Source organism: Chiloscyllium plagiosum, chromosome 1 (genome assembly GCF_004010195.1).
Source record: "Chiloscyllium plagiosum isolate BGI_BamShark_2017 chromosome 1, ASM401019v2, whole genome shotgun sequence".
Lineage (NCBI taxonomy): Eukaryota > Metazoa > Chordata > Chondrichthyes > Orectolobiformes > Hemiscylliidae > Chiloscyllium > Chiloscyllium plagiosum.
Window position 1 is genome coordinate 71,161,849 of NC_057710.1, and position 17,606 is coordinate 71,179,454.

The following is a 17,606-nucleotide window of genomic DNA, read 5'->3' on the forward strand; positions in this document are numbered from 1 at the left end:
AGAAGGGCTTATGCCCGAAACGTCGATTCTCCTGTTCCCTGGATGCTGCCTGACCTGCTGCGCTGTTCCAGCAACACATTTTCAGCTTTCCACAATTAAACCCAATCATTGAATCTCAAAGTCGTAAGTATTTTTAAATAAATATAAAAGTAAAACTGCAGCTGCAGTGCTACACAATAGAATATATTAGCTTTATATTATGTGGCTCTGTGCTTCCTCCTCCTTTGACATTACTCTTCTCTTCCCATGGAAGCTAGTCGCATAGGTAGATTTATATAACTAATTGTATGTAAATGAGCAATGTTCAAAGATACACATCGGGAATTTACATAACTATTTCCATAATCTGCTTGATTCTGTTATAAAGAAAAATAAACATACTCATTAAATAAATATAAGGATGGTTGAGTAAAAAGATTCCTGTTCGTCATCTGAACAAGGATTTAATTATTGCACTGACCTTTTGTTTGATGTACAATATTGTACATTGTGTTTTCTTTTTCCCTTTATGATTAGATTTCTAAGCAATATCTTGTGGTACAGTTTGAAACTCGTTGCTTCATGCTTGTTGAGATGCCTTGTTTTGGTTTTATTAAAGATAACATGGTCAGAAATTTCAACGAAGCTGTTTCACATCATCCAGAGGAGCAGGAGTAGATCTGAAAACACTTGCAGCCTATAAAGCGAATTATTATTGTCGCAGAGTTTCAGACATCTTTGACATAGACAATTCAGATTTAACGAAGCATTGTCACAAAGATTAGGTACTATTTCATCGAACAAGGATCTATTTTTTTGACAAAGACAAACTATGGCCAAGAGTTTTAGGATGGTGGGGTTTCTTTTCCTGAGGAATCTATGGCAAACACATGTCCACTGATACTGGCTGCAGCCCCTGAACATTTTCTTCATATATGCTTCCATCTCAACTTGATATTGCAAGTGAGCTGGAAATAATCTTACAGGCTTTCATAGAGTTGGGGATCATGCCAAAGGACTGGAAAATGGCAAACATTGCACCTCTACTCAAAAAAATAAGTTTTTATAGCTAGACCACCAATTACAGGCCAGTCAGTTTAACTTTGGCTGTCGACAAGCTACCAGAAACAATTATTCGAGCTAATTGTTACATGTAAAAACGTGGATTAATTTGGAAGAGTCATCATGGATTTGTTGAGGAGAAATTGAGCCAAATTAACATATGGGAGCTTTTTGAAGAGTTAACAAAAGGTGTTAATGGAGGAAAGGCTGTTGATGTGATGTACATAAACTTCTAAAAGGCATTCAATACAGGGGCACAGAACAGATTACGGAGGAAAGTGACAGATAATGGAGTATAAAAGCAACGTGGATACAAACATGGCCAAAGCAAAGAATGGTAATGGATATTTTTCAGGGTGATAGAATGTTTGCAGTGGAGTTACCCAGGGGTTGGTATTAAGATCCTTGCTTTTCGTCATGTATATTAATGATTTAGATCATGGTTTTCTGGGACAGCTTTAAAGTTTGCACATGACACAAAACATGGAAGGATTGCAAACAGTGTGAAGGACAGTGCAGAATTTCAGAAAGACATTGTCAATTTAGTGGGTGGCAGATAATGTTCAATGCAAAGAAGTGTGAGATGATGTACTTTGATTAAAAGAACATGGAGAGACAGTATAAAGTAAAGGGTATTATTTTAAGGTGTGTTTACGAGCAGAGAAAAGTGAGAGTATGTATCAATAAGTCATTAAAGATAGGAAGATAGCATAAAGAGCTGTTAAAAAGCAGGCCATATTCTAGGCTTGATTAATAGGGAGGGCCATGGAGTAGAAGAATTGGGAGGTTATGATGAACTTATATAGGACACCATTTAAACATCAACTGGAGTATTTGTACCATTTAGAATATCAGATTTGAAGAAGCATGAGAATGAATTGAATAAAGTACAGAGATTTATCCAAATGAACCTAAGGCTGAAAACCTTCAGTTGTCAGGATAGATTGAAGAAGTTTGGATTGTTTTCCTTGGTGAGGGGAAGTTTGAAAGGGGAGTTTGATAGACATTTTAGAAGTCATGAGAGCCTCCTCAGACTGGATAGGGAGAAACTGTCCCTGCTTATAAACAGCAGGATCAAGAACCATAGTTTAAAGTTCTTTATCAAATTAGCAAATGTGAGGTGAGAAAATCTTTGCAAGTGCTTCAGGTTTGAAATGCACTGCCAGAAGCTGTGCTGGAGAGGAGTTCATCTGAGGAATTCTAGATGCCGTTCAATAATTGTTCAAACTGAAACAATGTGTAGAGTAATGGAGTAAACGGAGGACTAAGTTAAAATTCTCAGAGAGCTGCCGCTGGTGTAATGGTTGGAATGGCCTTCCAGTACATTGCTTACAATGTTTTAAAGCTTATTGGTAGGCCAAAAGATAGGGACATTTTGGAAGTTGTCAAAGGAACATTATTCATAAACAATGGGGAAAAGTTGGACCATGTGAGAAAATTAGCAAGAAATAAAAAAAGACAGTAATGCTAAAATAGTCATAAAAACATGTTAAAAGTAGATAAATACATTGAAACTGTCAAGCTGTCATTGGAAAAGTCAATCTATCAAAGGTAACATCAAGCTCTTAATCCATTTAAATTGCCTGCCCATTAAATTAAAATGAACTGTGTGTAGATTCAAAACAATCAATGCTTGCTATTTCACTCTTTTTACATAATCCTCTCACAGCATTAGAAATAGGAACAAGTGATTTAGCCAGTTGACCCTGTTCCACCACAGCCTAACTTTTTACTCCAGATTTTCTTTGATTAAAATGTCACAATTTAACATGATGCAATTCAAATCAAGTCCGTAGATCATTGGGTCTTAGCTGATCTTCTACTTCAATAAGCTATCGTTATAGACTGATTTCAAAATCCATCATTATTATATTGGCATAATTATCAGTATTTAACTTGATTAACAGCTCCAAATGTATATCAGTTCTTTGAAGTGGGACTGTGAATACGAGTGCTGGTTTTCAGAAGGGATTAAGTTCTTGCAGGCAATGCATCATTTATATCAATGTGCATTTTTAAACAGTGATTTGAAATTGTGAATTCATCAATACTTAGAAATTTATTTTATTTTATCACAGGCATGGGTCTTGAGATCGGCCTATGATGGATACCCAGTGTGTTGGCATGAAGGTTAAAGGTGTAAAATGGTGGAAATGTGTGTGTTGGCTACTAGTTGCTGTTGGAGCTATAAAGGGCCACAGGATATGAGGGAAAGGGTGATTTGATTTGATTTGATTTATTATTGTCACGTGTATGGAGATACAGTGAAAAGTATTGTTCTGCATGCTATCCAGCCAAATCATACCTTATAAGTATATCAGAGTAATAGAACAGAATGCAGAATAGAATGTTAAAGCTACAAAGTGCATGGAAAGATCAGCTCTAATATATGAGAAGTCCTTCAAACTCTGACAACAACGGGGAAGAAACTGTTCTTGGAGCTGTTGGTACATATTTTCAAACTCTTGTATCTTCTACCTGATGTTAGAGGTGGAAGAGAAAATAACCGGGGTAGGAAGAATCTTTGATTTAGTTGGCTATTTTCTCGAGGCAGCGAGAAGTATACACCAAGTCAATGTAAGAAATGCTGGTTTTTGTGATGGACTGGGCTGTGTTCACAACTCTGTAATTTCTTGCAGTCTTGGGCAGAGCATTGCCATAACAGGCTATGCTGCTTCCAGATAGGATACTTTCTATAGTGCATCTGTAAAAATTGGTAAGAGTCATTGTGGGCATGCCAAATTTCCTTAGCCTTCTGAAGAAGTAGAGGCATTTGAGTGCTTTCATGACTCTAGCGTTGATGTGGATGGGCCAAGACAAATTGTTGCTGATATTTTTCCTAGGAACCAAAAGCTCTCGCCCACCTCTACCTCAGCACCATTGATACAGACAGGAGCATATCCTCCACTCTATCTCCTGAAATTGGCCCGCAGCTCCTTTGTTTTGTTGACATTGAGGGAGACCATATTGTCTTTCTACCATTCTGCTCAATATTCAATCTCTTTCCTGTACTCTGTCTTGTCATTGTTTGAGATCTAACCCACTACGGTGGTGATATTATCAAATTTGTAAACAGAGTTAGTGTTGAATTTGGCCACGCAGTCATGAGTGTATAGGAGTTTAGTAAGGAGCTGAGTACACAGCCTTGCAGAGTGCCAGTGTTGAGAATTATCATGGAGGAGGAAGTTGCCTATCCTTGCAGATTGTAGTCTCTGGGTTAGGAAGTTGAGGATCCAGTTATACAGTGGGGAGCAGACTTGTAAGTCTCAGAGTTTAGAGAGTGTGTTTGGTTGGAATTATGGTGTTGAAGGCGGAGCTAAAGTCAATGAATGGCAGTCTGACAGGTGTTCTTGTTATCCAGATGTTCCAGGGATGAGTGTAGGGCCTGAGACATGGTGTTTGCCAAGGACCTATTGTAGGCGAATTGTAGTGGATCCAGGCAAGCTGGTAGGCTGGAGTTGATGTTTACTATTACTAAGCTTTTGAAAGTTAGTAACAGCACACATTGCTTTTGTAATAACTTGTACAAATTATGTGTGGAATTTAGAGTTCCAAGTTTGGGCAATAGAAGGAGGTGTTAATGTCATTAGAAAAGTCAAGGGAGATTTGCAGCCAGTCGGTAGCGTGACCCAGTCCTGATGAGAATTCAAAGAATACATGAAGATGGAGAACATGAGTGGGTGCACTGTCTGATGCATGAATGCTTGCTAAAATACTTACTGAGTGGGCTAAACTTGTGTTCTCATGCTTGTAACTTTGCGTGCATAATCATAAATATATTTTTCTGCACTCATTCTACAACTCTATCCTGTTGCTTTCCATTTTCTGTCTTTTTTTGTGAAGAAGTCAGTTTCAATCCAGATAAAAGCTTCAAAACATACAGAATGACAAATACTATTGAGATCAACACAGAGAATGCTGGAGAAATTCAGCTGGGTCTGGCAGCATCTGGGGAAAAAAACAGAGTTAACATTTTGAGCCAGGTATGACTCGTCTTCAGAGCAGAAAGTTGTTGGAAAATGTTTTTTTTGCATTTACTTCTGGCGTAGGCAGAGACTCCGTGCAAAAGACCAAGACGTTACTAATGTTGGAGAAAGAGATAAAGAGATATAAAATGGGTGTACATTAAAGTGTGAAAGAGCGAAGGGGCCCTCTCCACTCAGAGCAAAGTAAACAAGTCGCAAACAAGACAAAGCTGCAGGCAGGAGAGAATGTTAAAGAAGAGGGAGAGCATATGTTATGTTGTCAGTTTCTGAAGTAATGGAATTTAATGTTGAGATGTCGAGGTACTAAAGTCCCTAAGTGGAACATGAGATGTTGTTCCTCCAGATGACATTATACATGATTGGAACAATGCAGTAGGCCCAGGACAGAAATGTTAACATGAAAACAAGGTGGTTTATTAAAAGAGCAAAAGGCTAGGAGGTCAAGGTCATTCTTACTGACAGAGCAGGGGTTCATACTGTCATAGATTCATACAGCGCAGAAAAGGCTCTTCGGCCCATCAAGTCTGCACTGATATAACTACAACTAAAAGCACACAAATCCCAGTTTCCTGCACTAGTCCCATATTCTTGAATGTTATGATATTTGAACTGCTTATCCAAACATTTTTTCAAGGTTGTAAGGTTTCCAGCCTCCTCCACATTCCCAGTGCATTCCAGATTCCCATCACCTGCTGAGCGAAAAAGTTTTTCCTAAATCCTATCTGAATTTCCTGCCCCTTACTCTGAAACTATGCCCTCTCTTGATTGTCCCCTTGACTAAGGGTAACAGCTGCTCTCTATTCATGTCCCCTCCTAATCTTATACACCTCAATCATGTCTCTCTTCAGTCTTCTCTGTTCTAAAGAAAATAATCCAAGCCTATTTAGTCTCTCTTTATAGGTCAATTTCTCCATCCAAGGCAATACCTTTTCGAACCTCCTCTGCACCCCCTTCAATGTTAGCACATTCTTCCTGTAGTGAAATGACCAGAACTGCAGACACTACTCTAATTGTGGCCTAACCAATGCTCTGTACAACTCCAATATTACCTCTTTGCTCTTATAATCCATGCCATGACTAATTAGAGCAAGTGTCCCATATACCTTCTTAATTATCCTATTCACATGCTCTGCCAACTTCAGGGATCTGTGAATAATTACCCCAAGATCCCTCTGTTCCTCTGAGCTACCCAATATTCTGTCATTCATTAAATACTCCTTCATCTTCCAAAGTGCATCACCTCACACTTATCAGGGTTACATATCATCTGCCACGGTCCACCCATCTGACTAACCCATCTACATCTTCCTGTAACCTACAACCATCTTCTTCGCTGTTAACCACTCTACCAATCTTGATGTCATCTGCAAATTTGCTTAACATTCCCCCCACGTTTTCATCCATATCATTTATGAATATAACACATAATAAGCGTTTCAGTACTGATCATTGTGGCACACCGCTGGACACCGGCCTCCAGTCACTCAAACAACCTTCAACCACTACTCTTTTTGTCCTATTACTAAGCCAGTTCAGACCCATCTCACCAAGTTTCCCTCACTACCAATTGCTTTAACCTTCTCGATCAGCATCCAATGTGGAACCTTGCCAAAAGCTTTGTTATAAACTGCATCAACTGAACTTCCCTCATCCACACATACGATCACATTTTCAAACATTTCAAACAAATTTGTTAGGCCTGATCTCCCGCTGACAAAGCCATGTTGTCTATCCCTAATTAACCCATGCCTTTTCAAGTGGCTATTAATTCCCTCCTTCAGAAATTTCTCCAATACTGCCATTACCCCAGAGGTGTTCTGCAAAGTGGTGATCTAGACTGTGTTTGATGTAAAAGACTGAGAGCAGCGAATACAGTAGATTACCTTGAAAAGTACAAGGTGAAATGCTGCTTCACATGGGAGGTGTCATTGATGCTTTGTTTTGTTTGGGTCCAGTTCACTTTACTCATAGTAGCGTGAACCCTTTCACACCTTAATTTACACCAGTTTGACATCTCTTTTTCTTCATAACAATATCCTTGTCTTTTGCACTAGGTCTCTACTTCCGTCAAAGCAAATAAAAACATTTTCTAACATTTTTCAGTTCTGAAGAAGAGTCATTCCAGACTCAAAAAGTTAACTATGTTCTTTCTCTCCTCGGATGCTGCCAGACTTGCTGTGTTTCTCCAGGTTTCTCTGTGCATGTTTAAGAATTCCAGCATCCACAGTATTTTACCAATATTTAGACCATCCAGTTCCCTCTTTACTGTACAATTTAAACAATATGGATTCACTTTAATTTTGTAATTCTCCTACAAGAGTAGTTGTAACAGTTGAAATTTGCAAGAATATAAAATTTATTCTTTATTATGGGACAAAATTGAACAATCCTCAAACTCTGACAAGTGGATTGCAAGTCAAAATTAAACCTTGCCCATCAACTGCAATACTAACAGACAAAGTAGCAACTTTCTGTTGTTTGCTCTTTTAAAGGATTACAGTGTCCAGTCCCAGCTAGCCATTGATTGCTTGGGCCTCTGAGATGCCTACTATTTGAAATCATCAATGCTTGTTATATCTAGCCCAATTGATTGAAGCTAAACTGTATCTCTCATAAGGGGAGCTTCAGTGTGCCTGGAGCAAGTGTTGAGAGTCCTATATTATCTGAATTGGATCTGTGAAATATAGAAAAGATCTGTGGGAGGAAACTGGAGCATGTACACAGTGTTCTAAGACTTGGATGCAGTGGCAATGAAGTAATAGTGAGACAATTCCAAGTCATGATAATGTATGACGTGGAGGGGAATTTGTATGTGGCAATGTCCCATGTGTCTGCAGCCCTTGACCATTTAGCTGATCAAAGTTGCAGATTTGGAAAGTATTGTTGAAGGGGCTTTGGTGAGTTGTTACAGTGTTCCTCTGGAGCACCCAGAGGAAACCTATGCAGACACGGGGAGAACATGCAAATTCCACACAGTCACCAAAGGCTGGTATTGAATCAGGATCCTTGACGTTGTGAGGCAGTAGCGCTAACCACTGCCCCACTGCACCACCTGAAATTTGAATTTTAGCGCCAATAAGATGGAAACCTTTAAAATATGTCTTTGCACTAACTTACATTAGTAAAAGTTTATATTGTGACTAGATGTCAGCACACTGATTAGAACATCATGTAGAAGTATAACCATAAATGCAGCTCAAATAGGCAACTAAATACGGGGCTCCCACATTCATTCGCTCAATGGATCTGTTCAGAATTTCTGACATGAGTTGTTTCTTCAGTTGCTAAGTTTTATTGAAAGCCTCCCATCTTCCTTTAAAGGAAGTTGGATTGTGTATCTTCAACGTTTTCTGTGACTTTAAATTGAAACATTTACCAGTTTATCTTTTATTACTAGAAACACCAAGACCACAGAGTTGGCTCTTGTCTACATGATTTCATCCATTCAGTTCAATGGGTGGAAAATTAGGACAGAGCTGAAAATGTGTTGCTGGAAAAGCACAGCAGGTCAGGCAGCATCCAAGGAGCAGGAGAATCGACGTTTCGGGCATGAGCCCTTCTTCAGGAATAAGGAAAGTGTGCCAAGCAGGCTAAGATAAAAGGTAGGGAGGAGGGACTTGGGGAAGGTGGCGTTGGAAATGCTAGAGATGGAAGGAGGTTAAGGTGAGGGTGATAAGGTGAGGGTGATAGGTCGGAGTGGGGGTGGTGGGCGGTTAGGAAGGTGGCGCTGAGTTCGAGGGTTGGGACTGAGACAAGGTGGGGGGCGGGGAAAAGAGGAAACTGGAGAAGTCTGAGGTCATCCCTTGTGGTTGGAGGGTTCCTAGGCGGACAATGAGGCGCTCTTCCTCCAGCCGTCGTGTGGCTATGGTCTGGCGATGGAGGAGTCCAAGGACCTCCATGTCCTTGGTGGAGTGGGAGGGGGAGTAGAAGTGTTGAGCCACAGGGTGGTGGGGTTGGTTGGTCCGGGTGTCCAGGTGCTCTCTGAAACACTCCGCAAATAGGCGGCCTGTCTCCCCAATATAGAGGAGGCCACATCGGGTGCAGTGGATGCAATAGATGATGTGTCTGGAGGTGCAGGTGAATTTGTGGCGGATATGGAAGGATCTCTTGGAGCCTTGGAGGGAAGTAAGGGGGGAGGTGTGGGCACAAGGTTTGCATTTCTTGTCATTTCAGGGGAAGGTGCCGGGAGTGGAGGTTGGGTTGGTGGTCGGTGTGGACCTGATGAGGGAGTCATGAAGGGAGTGGTCTTTTTGGAAAGCTGATAGGGGAGGGAAGGGAAATATATCCCTGGTGGTGGGATCCGTTTGGAGGTGGCAGAAATGACGAAGGATGATACGATGTATATGGAGGTTGGTGGGGTGGTAGGTGAGGACCAGTGGGGTTCTGTCCTGGTGGCGATTGGAGGGGCAGGGCTCAATGGCGGAGGAGCGGGAAGTGGAGGAGATGCAGTGGAGAGCATCCTCGATCACGTCTGGGGGGAAATTGCGGTCTTTGAAGAAAGAGGCCATCTGGGTTGTTCGGTATTGGAACTGGTCCTCCTGGGAGCAGATGCGGCGGAGACGAAGGAATTGGGAATATGGGATGGCATTTTTACAGGGGGCAGGGTGGGAGGAGGTGTAGTCTACGTAGCTGTGGGAGTCGGTCGGTTTATAACAAATGTCCATGTTGATTCAGTCACCCAAGATAGAAATGGAGAGGTCTAGGAAGGGCAGGGAGGAGTCTGAGACGGTCCAGATAAATTTGAGGGCGGGGTGGAAGGTGTTAGTAAAGTGGATGAACTGTTCAACCTCTTCGTGGGAGCACAAGGCAACGCCGATGCAGTCATCAATGTAGCGGAGGAAAAGCGGGGGAGTGGTGCCAGTGTAGCTGTGGAAGATGGACAGTTCCACATACCCTACGAAGAGGCAGGCATAGCTGGGGCCCATGCGGGTACCCTTGGCTACTCCTTTGGTTTGGAGGAAGTGGGAGGATTGGAAAGAGAAGTTATTCAGAGTGAGGACCAGTTCAGTCAGTCGAAGGAGGGTGTCAATGGAAGGGTACTGGTTGGTACAGTGGAAAGGAAGAAGCGGAGGGCTTTGAGCCTTTTGTGATGGGGGAATGGAGGTGTACAAGAACTGGATGTCCATGGGGAAGATAAGGTGTTGGGGACCAGGGAAGCGAAAATCATGGAGGAGGTGAAGGGCGTGGGTGGTGTCCCGAACGTAGTTGGGGAGTTCTTGGACTAAGGGGGAACAGGACCATGTCGAGGACAGCATTGCTCCCTTTTTCTAATAATTCCTCTTCATATGATGACTCTGCCCATTTAAGACAATGTTGTTCTTCCTCTTAATCGCTTTTAAAACATAATAGTCATTCACAGCTATCAGGATAGGAATTCACATTTTCAGACTAACTGTTTAAATTGGCCCATAACTTGTCAATCGACAATACAGATGAGACAATGTCTAGCACAATTTAGTATCAAATTACAGTATCAAATTCCACGTGCTTTACTAATTGTTATTTCTTCACATGTTCCAGGTGTTCTCCATTCACTCACTTTTTACATTCATTTACGGGATATGGGCATCACTGGTTTGGCCAGAACTCATTCCCATTCCTGACTGCCCTGGAGACAGTGGTGATGAGCTGTCTTCTTGAGCCACTACAGTCTACACAGTATATAAATACCCAATCTGCTGTTAGACACAGTGTTCTAACACTTGGATGCAGTGACAATAAAGTAATAGTGAGACAATTCCAAGTCACGATAATGTATGACATGGAGGGGAATTTGTATGTGGCAATGTCCCATGTATCTACAGCCCTTGACCATTTAGCTAATCGAAGTTGCAGATTTGGAAAGTACTGTTGAAGGGGCTTTGGTGAGTTGTTGCAGTGCAAGTTGGATCATCCTGCTTCAATGTCAAAAACAGCCACCCTCACTTCCTATCTGAAGTTTAGCTTTTCTCTCCATGTTTGGAAGAAGGGGAAAATTAGTTCAGAGTTGAGTGGCCCTGGTGGAACCAATAATGAGCACCAGTGAGCAGGTTATTGTTGAATAAGTTCTTCTTAAGAGTACTTTTGAATGCACCTTCCTAGACTCTCTAATAATTGAGAGTAGATTGATTGATTGGGTTGGACTTATCCCGTTGTTTTTGTGAGCAGTGCATATCTAAGCAATTTCTGAAGAAGTCACTAGACCTGAAACATTAACTCTGCTTTCTCTCCACAGACGCTGCCAGATGAAACCATTTAGCTTCTGAAGAAATTTCTGTTTTTGTTTCAGATTTCCAATGGTGGCACTGTGGCTCAGTGGTTAACATTGCTGCCTCACAGCACCATGGGCCTGGGTTCAATTCCAACCATGGGTGACTGTCTGTGTGAAGTTTGCATGTTCTCCCATTGCCTCTGTGGGTTTCCTCCCACAACCCAAAAATGTACAGGGGAATTGAATTGGCCAAATTAGTCAAGCGAATAGGTCTGGGTGGGATACTCTTCAGGAGGTTGGTGTGGACTTATTGGGCCTAAGGGCCTGTTTCCACACTGTAGGGACTTTATAAAACTGTAGTTCTTTACTTTAATTGTTCATATAGCTGTCTGAAATTGCTTGGCTAGTGGCACAACTAGTTATGGAGGACAAGTCTTTACTCTTATTACTGGAATGTTTTCAGGGCCCTAAACCTTTACAGTATCTCATGCCTTTATTTGTCTCTTTATGCAGATGGAATGATTCAAATTGGCTGAAGTATAAGATTTGTGTTGTTGGAAACCTCTGGTAGAAGTCAAGATATACCACCCATTCCACACTTCTGGCTGAAGATGCTTGCCATTGTTTTAGCCTTGTCTTTAACGTTAATGTACGGGGCTCCTATGAAGTGACTTATAGCTTTTGACTCGTAATCAGAGCAAATTTAGAGAACTGCAGTTTTTCTTGATAACTTCTGTCTTCTGCGTTCCATTTCCACAAACCCTTAGCTTTGAGTTTGTAACATTTAGATATCCATCCCACAACTGAAGAAGCTGTGTGAGAGTGCTCCAAATATTCTACTTCATTTTAATAAACCTTGGCTGTGTTATAATTGTCTCAGATATTTTAAGGGTCTTGTATTATTACTCTCTTCAAAAAATGGGCTTCTCCATTTTATGGAAATGTATAATATATTTGTGGCTATTTCAATTGTAACACACAAACTTAAATGAGATGATTTAGTAATCAGCGAGAGCTTCATCCTTTACAATATGATATTCTCTTTCAGCCTGGTCCCATCATCTCTTTAATTGCTTCGTTGGTTTAAAAGTTCTTTAAACTCCTCACTATTTCTGTTTGCATTCTCTGCCAATTGTCTCTCACAATTGTTTTTAGCCTTTGTAATTATTCACACTTTCTATATTCATTTTTCTTTAGTTTTGCTAGCTCTAATTATCATCTGTTTCCCTTTAAAATTTCAGAGTACTTTTAATTCCCATCTTTTTATCGATTAGGAATATATTTAATTTGTTCTATAATTATCTCATATTTGAATATTTCTCACTGCTGATTTGTTGACCCATTTTGTCGCAGTAATTTTGAGTCTTGTCTTTTATCTCACCTAACTTTTACTTTTTGATTTTTATATTTGAAACTTTGCAATTCTTTTCAAATTTATATGGAGCCCTAATAATTGTACAGTTTCTGTCTCTTTTCCCAACTCCATTTTCTCTGATGGATTAGAAATTTACTGATACAGGAAACAATTATAGATGCATTCTCAAAACAAAAGCTAAACACTATAGTAACCTGAGTATCACTTGGCAGAATGGTGCTGTTTCACAATGCATTTGAATAAACATGCCTTTTCTGTTAATCCATTCATTCAAGTTGCCAGGATGTCCAAGTTAGCAGCAAGGTATGGTATTTGCTCTGTGGGTGTGCACTAACCATACGACATGATTGAAAGATTCAGATTTTAGTTACTGAGAAATATTTAAACTTTAGCGAGTCTCAACCCATCCTACACTAACAGCTGTAAACATGATTTGGAGATGCCGGTGTTGGACTGGGGTGTACAAAGTTAAAAATCACACAACACCAGGTTATAGTCCAACAGGTTTAATTGGAAGCACACTAGCTTTCAATCACCTGATGAAGGAGCATCGCTCCGAAAGCTAGTGTGCTCAATCACCTGATGAAGGAGCATCGCTCCGAAAGCTAGTGTGCTTCCAATTAAACCTTTTGGACTGTAAAGCTGTAAACATGTTTGCTACTGGCAAGCAAAATATATATTCACGGCTGATTATTGTTTCACATATTGCTGTGCCAAGATGGCATATTGTCATTTACAAACATGAAGCTATTGATCTAGATTAACATTGTTATTGGCTAAATTGTGCAGAAAATGGAGCTTCTTTCACCCACCATGACATTATCGAGCTGTTCTTTGGTGCCCTTATTGCTCATGGACTGTATGGAGCTCATTTTGGGAAGAGGAGAGCTAGGAGAATGGACACAAAATTTGGTGCTGCTGTAACATTTAAATGTTTACTGAAATGTAAGGCTACTCAACACATTTAGTTCCTGATAACATCATAAACCTGCAGGTTTCAGATTGAGGGCCAAAAATCACCTCCTCAGGACAATAAAGGATGAATAAATAAAGGCAACTTTTCCAGTGTTGTGGACTAGGTGTAACAAGGGGTAACTGGATGTAAATGTAACAAGATTCAAATTAGGGAAAACTCTTCTCCCAGACCTGCCATGTCCTCAACAAATAAATCAGCCTTTTTTTAACCGGGCTGAGGAGTGGCAGATAGAGTTTAATTTCGATAAAAGTGATAACATTCACCCCACAAATGTATATGTATGTATGTGTGTGTGTCTGTGGTGTGAGAGAGAGTGTATATATAGGTGTATGTGAGTGTAGAGTGTCTAAGTCTGTGAAGGGGTGCATGTGTGAGTATGGGAGTGTGTGTTTGTGGGGTGAATTTGTACTTGAAGGGCTATATTGTACTTTGCTCAAAAACTGCATGAATTCATGTAAGACTCCGTTAACTCACTTTTTGGATTAGAATCAGTCTAAACATTATGGGAACAGTCTAAACAGACAGGGAACACAGGGGGCTAACACCTTCAACATATTATCTGGCTGACACCAATTGTTACAGTTAACCTGAGAATGTAACTTTTAAAAAAGGTTTTGTGATTTACATATGAAAGAAGTGAAACTATCATGGTATTCGAATAGATGAAAGACTCAGCAAACAATCAAGGTATTTTTCAATGTATAATTTCAGTTATATCACACTGAAAACTTTTGCTATAAATTCTGTGCCTTACAATTGTGTCCTCCACAACCACCTGATGAAGGAGCGATGCTCCGAAAGCTAGTGTGCTTCCAATTAAACCTATTGGACTATAACCTGACATTGTGTGATTTTTAACTTTGTACACCCCCGTCCAACACCGGCATCTCCAAATCATGACCACTTTAGAGGACAGCTGCAACACAAAAATATTCTAAGAATTATATTGAATTTTTTCTGTATTAATCATCCACCCTTTCTTCCTATTCAAATACCTGTGGTAGGCACACCCAGTTGAGTCGCTTCTTTCTGATCTGCAATGGTTTAATCTTAGCTACTTTGTGACTTAGTATTTGAATTCTTTTTTCAGTCTGTGACTATCTTAATGCCCATACAGTTGCCACAAGATTTCTGTTTTGGCAAAGGCCAAGTTTTCATGAAAAATGTTTCTCAGAAGCCTGGGGCGTAATCCATCCTGTCATTTTGGGAACCAGGGCATATAGTCAACTTTGCACTTGCCAGGTAATTGTCTGCTGGCAGTCAGTTTTCTACAGATACTCATGTTGGGCAATCTTAAAACACTGTCTGTTAGACAGAAATCTACATCACGGAATTGTTCTTAAGTTAGTATTAATTTGAATTAAATTAATCATCCCATTCAAGAGTTGATAAGGATGATTGATGTGGGTAGTTGCAATAATGAGGGATTCTGTTCTGGGGTGCAGAATTATATTTGAGAAAGACTAGAGGCACAATGTGATACCAAGTGGGGTGAATTGGAGCAGAAATCCATGCCTCAAAAAGCAGAATGTTGTGAATGCCGAGAATCGGACACAATAACAGAAAATGCTAGAATTACTCAACTCATGAGGAAGCATCAATGTTTCCAGTCAATGACCTTTAATCAGTTATCCCAGTTCCTGAGTTTGGCATGGTACTTACTGGCACTGACCTTTCTTTTTGTCAAGAACGGCCACCATAGAGTGAAGTCGAGGTCCTTCGTCCCCGTGTTGCCTTGTTGTCGATGCTGAACGGTGATGGCAAGGTTGATGGAGCGTAGGTCTGCATTTATCAGGCAGGCTTTGAATATGCTGCACCAGGGTCCAAGGACACTGACAGACTTTCACATGCCACAGTCAGAATACAGATGGAGTTGATGGACTCCTCCAACCTTCAATCCAGCTTGCGAGTGCCTTCAACAAATCTGCTCCCGGTTCTGTGCTATCTTGTGCATTTTGGCCAAGTTATTAATGGTCGTCATCAGGGTGTCATCTTATTGCTCCGGATGAGCAAATGCCTGGTCTATGGTATCCGTCCTTAGAATCATATAATTCCTACAGTGCAGAAAGAGGCCACTCAGTCCATTGAGTCTACACTGACCTTCAAAGAGCATCCCAACCAGACCCATCTGCCCGCCCCCGCACCCCTCATCTCCCCTGCCCCCACTCCCCCCCCAATCCCTGTAACCCTACATTGAGCATGGCCAATCCACTTAAACTGCATACCTTTGGACTGTGGGAGGAAACTGGAGCACCCAGTGGAAACCCATCCAGGTACAAAGAGAATGTGTAAATTTCACACAGATAGTTGCCCAAGGCTGAAATTGAACCCAAGTCCCTGGCACTGTGAGGCAGCAACACTAACTACTGAGCTGCGAGGCGAATCAATTTGTATTATTGCTGGTCTGTTAATGTTATTGGGGACCCAGGTTTGAATTCTGCTATAGTAAGTGTCTATTGATGATCGTGGATCCATTGTCGATTGTTAGAAAAACACATCTGGTTAATTAATGTCCTTTAGGGAAGGAAACTGCCATCCTAACCTGGTCTGGCCTACATGGGACTCCAGGCCCATTGCAATGTGATTAACTCTTAACAGCCCTCTGGGTAATTAGGGATGGGCAATAAATGCTGGCCTAAACAGTGATGACCTTATCCCATGAATTAATAATGAAAAGAGTTCTTGCTCTCCTCAAGGCAAATAAAATTAGAAACCTTTCGAACTGAAAGCCAAGTTCAGTGATGATAACCATGGATGCTGTTTAGGGATAAAATTTCTCAGCTGTTCTGCTCCACTATCATCTCAACACTGGATCCATTAGATTCCAATCTACTCTGGGAATTGCCGCAGGGCTTTCCAAAAGTGAGGCTGCCACCTATTTCTTATGAGCCCAGTATAAACTAGGACATCTAGCGAGCTGGGCCAAACCAAAATCTTCAAGGTTGAAAGTGGGGCTCACTGGAAATGTTGAGAAGAGAGGATCAGTTTGAGAATGCAAACAAGTTGCTTAGAGAATGGTGAGTTTAGGTTCACATGAATTTATTGGTTCCACTACCCAACGCAGTGATGTTAGGGATTGAAGGATGTCATCTGGTGAAGCCAAACATGCATCACAGCTTCCAGTAGCCAATGCTTCTATCAACCTTGTGTACATTAGATGCCTCCCATCGATGTGGCAAAAATCCAGTGAACAGTGCAGGTTTCTCACAGATGTGTTCCCAAAATAACTGCCAGGTTCAAGCTCTCTGGGTATTTGGGAGTATTAAACTTGGTGTTACACAGAACTGCAGTTTTATCTGGAATCTTTAAAAGTTAAATCCTACAGAAGTGCAGGGTCCTGCCAAGTGTTTGGTGTTCTCTTCAGGTTCACAGCCCTCACTAACATATTTTTAAATGCCCTCGTACAAGAATGAAGCATGCCTTCTGAATACCACAGGTGCCTGCATATTGCAAAAGTAGTATTGTTCATGCAGTCTGCCCATCTGATCTGACAACCCAGCACAGTTCTGAATGGATGCTGCATCACTGGGCAAACTACCTTTCAGATGAGATCAGCCAAGACTATCCTCTCTGTTGGTTGTAAATGATCCCGTGATACCATTGCTGGAAGAACAGCATCATTCTCCCCTCTGTCCTGGTTAATATTTATTCCTGAACCAGCATTACTAAAACTGATTCTGCAATACTTGCTACGGAGAGATTTCTCACACTTTTAATGGAATTGGGCCAAACAGGTGGATGAACTTTCCATGCTGATGGGGAAATTTCACTTACAGGCTCTGAACTAATAATAAATAATCACTGTGTGTGATACAAAAAGCTGACTTTTCATTGTTCATTAAGTTCTTGTCAATCAATTTGTAAAAATATTGCCAGAAATTTAACTAATACTGTATATTATTGCTGATTTTTAGTACAGTAATATAGCTTTACAGGACAATTGACCGTTCGCCCCATTATAGGTCATCAAATTTACAAAAAAAGGTGTGATAAGTGTCAATAAGTCTGATGCACTGTGAAATGTTGTGAGTCAGGTCT

General features: G+C 40.9%; 1 long non-coding RNA gene across 1 annotated transcript in view; it reads left to right on the top strand.

Moving 5' to 3' along the window:
* Positions 1-12,066, top strand: part of LOC122555565 — a 45,044-nt gene extending 32,978 nt beyond the window's left edge. Inside the window, exon 3 of the long non-coding RNA XR_006313306.1 lies at positions 11,731-12,066. This is a non-coding gene — a long non-coding RNA (uncharacterized LOC122555565). The remainder of the gene's footprint in view (positions 1-11,730) is intronic.
* The last annotated feature ends 5,540 nt before the right edge of the window (positions 12,067-17,606 follow it).